Genomic DNA, 6,266 nt, shown 5'->3' on the forward strand with positions numbered 1-6,266 from the left:
GGATATGGTGCAGGCTAGCGTTTCCCCCTTGGAATGGAGATAAGTTTTACAAGTTACCACCAGCGCAGGTGTCTGCGAGGAGGTAAGGTTTGTTTATGTAGAAGAAGGAGTTTATTCCTGCACATAAACAAAACTGAAATGCCAGTTTGTAACTTACATGTGTGCTGTTTCATGGAGTACACATGTAAGTTACAAATTGGCATTTATAAAAAGAGGTTTGTTTATGTATAGGAAGGGAACCTTTCCCGTACATAAAGACACCTTGGGATTTTGCTTTTTCCATGTATTCTGCATAAGGCAGCACAAATGGAAAAAGCAAAAAAGAGGGGAAATGTAGCATTTCTCCTCGTTTCGCCACCTTAAGACCAGGATTTTTCTGGTCTTAAGTTCGGCGCTGCCACCTATTATCGCCAAGCTTGATAATAGGTGGCAGCGTGGAAGTGAATGGGTGTTGCGGTGAACGCCGCAACGCCCACTGCACGCCCCTTTCAGGATAGGTTTATCGTGAAAGGGGCCCTATTACCAAGGCAGCGCTAAGGCAATTAACGTGATAATAGAGCACTGCACATATTGCCGCATTATCAGCAGAAAAGTGCCGATAAGGCAGCGATAAGGGGCTTGATAATATGCCCCAGAGAGAGATAGAGAAAGTGTGAGAGAGAGAAAGGAAGAGATGGAGAGTGAGTGTTGACAATGGAGAAAATTTTCGCAGCTCACCTTTGTGCCATCGGTGTGTGTCCAACGAGGTGCCAAGTCATAGTGTACCCTCAAGTTTAGTGATCTGAAAGATAGTATAGAATTAGTAATTGCAGAGTACATACAACTGCACACGTGTAATTCTCTGTGTCACGTATGCGCATGCATGCTGCTGCACCCCATCCGCTCCCACTGCAAGAAGTTTTCTGTGCGCTCTTTTGCGCTCAGGGTGCTGTACCCCATCCACTCCCGCTGACCAGAGGTGACTTCCCATTCCTGCGCACCCAGACTGTTGTACCCCATCCACTCCCACTGCCCAGAGGTGTTTGCCCGCTCTTGTGCAGCCAGGCTGTTGCACACTATCCACTCCCAGTGCACAGAGGTGACTGCTCGCTGCTGTGGAAAGAAGCCTCTCTGCTCACCTACCGCCACCGACGTGTGCATAAGAGGGTCCACCACGTGCCAAAGCAAGCTTCTCAGGCGTTGAGGATGGCCACGCATCATCACAGGTTCAACAGGCGTTCCGCTCTGGTGGTGTTGAGGGGGGTGCCAATTCATGAAACACAGTCTCTTAGATAAAAAGGAAGAAAAGATTGTGTGTCATGCGTCCATCAAAGGATAGAGGAAGAGAGAGAGAGAAAGAGTGAGAGTGACACTGGAGAAAATCTTCGCAGCTCACCTTTCTGTCACCAGTGTGTCTCCAAGCACGTGCAGTAACATAGTGCACCCTTAAGGTCCACATCTGAAAGATAGTAGACAATTAGTAATTGTAGGAAAGTCCAGTATGCAGGAATGAAAAGAAAGAACACGTCTTTTAAACAGCAAGTATAAAGGAAGAATGAGTGAATCCCAGTTAACTTCAACGTCCCAACCTTCTCACATTTAAAACATAACATTCCCAAAGCGGCGCAAGGCAGCCATGAGCTGTGAGAGGAATATCACCCTCGTGTCTGTATGTTTCGATGCTCATAACACACCTTACCTCCTTATAAAAAAAGAGACAAAAGAAAGGTTGTCAAAATTTGATGGTAAATTTAAGGGTGCAATATAGTCAATTAGTTTGCTAAAGATGTGGGAGCGACGGATAGTTGACTGACTCTAAAAACTGTCCAGCTATTGAATTTATTTTATCAAAATGCAATAAGACTGGGTAAAGCTAGGGTATATACGACTGTAGACGCCTAAATCGCTGTGAAGCATTTTTGTATCCAAGCTGCTGCACCCCATCCACTCCCGCCGCCCAGAGGTATCTGCCCGCCGCTGCGCACCCAGTCCTCACTGCTCACCTTTTCACAGACAGGGCACCCTCCACATCATGCAACCCCGCTCTGCAAGCCAGAAGTCTCAAAATTGGTGCTGAGTCTTTATATCAGAATGGCAGAGGACATATCCGTGCACCCATCATCCTCGCAGGTTGCTCACCCGCTCAGTGCTTGCGGTGCCACTAACTCAGTGACTAGTTAGGGCACGCACGTGGCGGTACGCCCCCCTGGTGCATGACTCAGGTCTACACTGTGGTCAAGCAGGACACACAATAGATGAGGTGTACGAACCACCGGGACGGGCCATCACCGCAGGCTCCACACCCGCTCAGCACTTACAATGCCCTTACCTCAGTGGACCGAAATTCACCATTTTGTGTCTGTGTGCCTGTGTCGGCCCCAGTGCATTCACTGTGAGGAACTCTAAAACGGCGTCGAGCACGTGCGCCCGGTCTTTTTCATTGGCAGGGTCATGTGTCCTGTGATGCCTGTGCTGGATGGGTGTGGTGTGGGTGTATAGCAGCTGTGAGGGAGTGGCTGTGGCGTGCTGAGAACTAGACCTGTGACCAGCAGATCACTATAATAAAAATGTGTGCCATGTAGTGTTGTTGTCCTTTTTTGGAAGCGTAAGCGGAGTGGGCTGGCGTGGCGTATGCCAGTGCTGCGTGAGACTGTGAAGAATGACTGCGGCGCTATGGGCGTGGCTCCGTCGTGAGGTATATGAGGAATTAACTGATGCAGGTGTCCATGTTGTAGTGCTGCCATCACCTGGGTCGTAAGCACAAATGTGTCTCACAACATGACCAACACGGAAGGTACATGGAATCACTGACCCTTCATTCATCCATAGTTCCACACATGAAAGATGGTGGACATGACGCATTTCTGTGGATATGAATGTTTATTGCACATTCACTGCAGTGTTATAGCTGTAGCAATACAGGGCCATGGAAAGTTCAAGTTGCAGTTTTTTGGACATAGAGGGTAGCCAATGAGAGCAAAGCTCGTGTTCGGAGTTAGGCTGCACCACCATATGTACTTATGTGGTCCGTCGGCTAGACTGCCGACCTAGGTGGTGGAAACCAGAATTCGAGCCTCGGGTTCACGTACACATCCTGTGATTCTGGGCAAATCATTTATTCTCTGCGTGCTTCAATGTGTAATATAAATACGGTGCTCATGTAAAGCGCTCCAATACCTTCGGGTGGAGTTCGCGCTATATAAATATGCAACAAGAAAAGAAAAGAACTCTACCAGTCCCACGTACTTATAAATTACTATACACTCTCCTTGCAGTACTCTAATGATCCAGTCTCTATGTACGTACTTGTACAATGAGCGAGACAAAGTTACATAAGCAAAGTTTTCCCCACTGCTAGAGGTAGCATGGTTGCATATGCTGTCTACAGCACAATGTAATGTGGTAGGGTCCATGGGCAGTATCTTGCATACATAATGAACACACGGACACAGATAGATAGTTGAACTGGGTACGGGCATGTGCGCTCGACTCCTTTTTATTACCATGATCACATGTCCAGTGATGTGTGTGCTGGGTGCATGTGGGGTGAGTGTAAGCCAGTGCTCTGGGAATGGTTGGTGGTGGTAACAAGTACAAAAGTAATTATTGAATCATACACAGAGATTCAATCATAAAGGGTCTATGACTTTTGCTGCAGTAAGGGAGGGGCACTACATGTGAAATAATACACAGAAGATTGTATCGTAAAGAGTCCATGACTTGTGGTGCACTGAGGTAGGGACCTCAGATCTGAAATCATACACAAAACATTCTATCATAAAGGGTCCATGAGTTGTGGTGCACTGAGGTAGGGGCATCAGAAGCAATGAACGTGTGCAGAGGCAGCGATGATACTTGGTCCGGGCTGGCAGCCCTGGGAGCAATGTCTTTTGCATACTGGACTGCATCATCTGCAATCCCGACTCGAACAAGAGATGAAACATCTATGGAATACGTTGTTGAAACATGTAGGTTTCAGGGACGTTATAGTTCAACTTGTGAGCTGTGCTGTCTGCAGTGTAGAGTGCCATTCAGTATTCGCTTGGACTTGCATGATGAATTTGGTTATTGTACTAAAGCAATAACTGATATAAAACAAGTTCTTGAAGCAAGGAAACTAAAAGGATATTGTGTAGGTTTTGAGGGATGTTATACTCAGGTGCGTACTGCACTTTTAATTAATGAATGAAGAGTCAATTTAATTGTGAGCTCTGATGACCGCAGTGTAGGCAGGAGGCAGCGGTCAGCAAGGGCCCACTGGCATGTGGTGTTGAGTACAGTTGCACAGGCATTGGCAATTCAGTGTGTGTGCCGCCAGCGATGATAAGTGGTGCACTGAGTTAGTGGCACGTGAAGGAACCAGCTTCTGTGGAGCCAGCGATGATGCGTGGTGCGATCGGGCCGCACTGGTAGCAATGTTTTTTGCCTACTGAATTCAGCCTTACTAAGTACACATGGCGATGACTTATGGTGCACTGAGTTAGTGGTACCTCTGGCGCTCAGCGTGTGCACACTCTGCGATGAAGCATGGTCCGAGGGGGCCGCACTGGTAGCAATGTCTTTTGTCTAATGAATCCTGCCTTATTAAGGCCAGGAGACGTTGATTTGTGGTGCACTGAGTTAGTGGTACCTCTGACGCTCAGCGTGTACACAGCCTGCGATCAAGCGTGGTCCTGGCGGGCCACAGTGGCAGCAATGTGTCTTGCCTACTGGACTGCATCATCTGCATCTGAATTGTTTAGATCGAAGGCAGTAGTCTGTACAGACATAAGTCTGCGGTGCTGTGCCGCTGGGTTCGCTGGGGGCCTGTGTCGAGGAGGCCTGCGGTCATGGCCGCAGCCAGGTGGCAGGGTGAGGGCCACCGCTCTGACAGACGCTTTGGCCTTCCCACAAGTGAACCACGCCCAGAGCCCCAGCCTATTTATTCATACTCCTACGCTGGAGTGCCGTACGTTAGACCAGCCCACTCTGTTTGTGCTTCCAGTGGGGGATAACACAGCTACATGACCGAGATCTTCCCCATTGCCTGAGGTAACATGGTTGCGTGCACTGTGCACAACACTACAAGTACCAGTAGTATATGTCCACATGAAGAGGTTTGTTCTTTACATCGTGAGGTCTGTCCAGCACATCACCGCTACACTTGGTATTGTGTGCATTATTATTGATGGGTGACTTGCCTCCTTCACACATAATTGGTTCCCACATCTCCCAACATTCAGCTATTGTGCGGCTGAGGGGCCATGGCATTTTGGAAAGGTCCGTTGCCCTGTTTTGCGCTGCTTTGGTGGTAGTAGGGGTGGTAGTCCGGTGGTGGTAGCGGTGAGTGTTGTGGCCTTGTTGGGTGTCGGAGCTGCATGATCAGTAGCTGTATCACGTGTTGGTCTTTAGATGTGGCTGTGAGTGGGGTCCAATTCATGCTGTAGATAGCCGACCTCCTTACACCAGTTAAAGGCTGATGTTAATTTCTTACTACTAACTCGGCTTATCGCCTGCTTTTTGGATCGCATTGCAGATTTGGATGGTCGGTGAAAATATGGGGAAGTGGTGTTTTAGCTTTTTTTTCCATGGGAACGCCTACTTTGCATATCACTAGCGTTAGCTGTGGCTCTCATTTGTGGCGATTTTTTTGGCGGAAGGTATCGATGGAAAAGTGGTGAGATTTGCAGTTTTGACCAGGTTGAGAATGGGATGATAATTTAAAAACACCGAAAAAACAGATAGGTTTAATGAACATTATAATTAGAAATTAGCATTTAAAAAACCTTTGAAATTCACTGAAAAAACCATAGTTTTCAGGCACGTTATAGTTAGAAATTAGCATTTCAAAAACCATTGAAAATCACTGAAAAAAACCATAGGTTTTAGGCACGTTATAGTTAGAAATTGGCATTTTAAAAACCTTAGAAATTCACTGAAAAAAACTATAGGTTTCAGGGACGTTATAGTTAGGTGGACATTTCACTCATACAAAACCGTAGAAATTCCCCCGTTATAGTTAGTTGAGCTAACTATGACTCGCGCCCCCGCAATGCACTGCTGATGACGTCACATGTTACATCATTCATGACATGGTCAGTGACATCACTGATGACATCAGCAGTACATTGTGGGGGTGCGAGTTATAGTTAGATTTGTCCTCTTTCATAGTCTATTTCATCACAGTGGAATTTCCTGTGCATTTTAGCTTTGAATCCTTCTTACACCTTTTCCAATCTAGTATCTAATTTGGCCATTTCTGCATCAAATTCTTCTTTATTATTCATCCCCTTTAATTTGATGGTATA

The 6,266-nt window shown here is 46.9% G+C and overlaps 1 long non-coding RNA gene across 1 annotated transcript; it reads right to left on the reverse strand.

Moving 5' to 3' along the window:
• Window positions 1-722: 722 nt before the first annotated feature.
• Window positions 723-1,432, reverse strand: LOC146805760 (uncharacterized). The gene is made up of 3 exons (XR_014967503.1): window positions 1,376-1,432; window positions 1,123-1,266; window positions 723-781 (listed from the first exon to the last, which is right to left on the reverse strand). It is a non-coding gene; the product is annotated as an uncharacterized LOC146805760 (long non-coding RNA).
• Window positions 1,433-6,266: the final 4,834 nt, after the last annotated feature.

The sequence above is a fragment of the Triturus cristatus genome, chromosome 8 (assembly GCF_964204655.1).
Source record: "Triturus cristatus chromosome 8, aTriCri1.1, whole genome shotgun sequence".
NCBI lineage: Eukaryota > Metazoa > Chordata > Amphibia > Caudata > Salamandridae > Triturus > Triturus cristatus.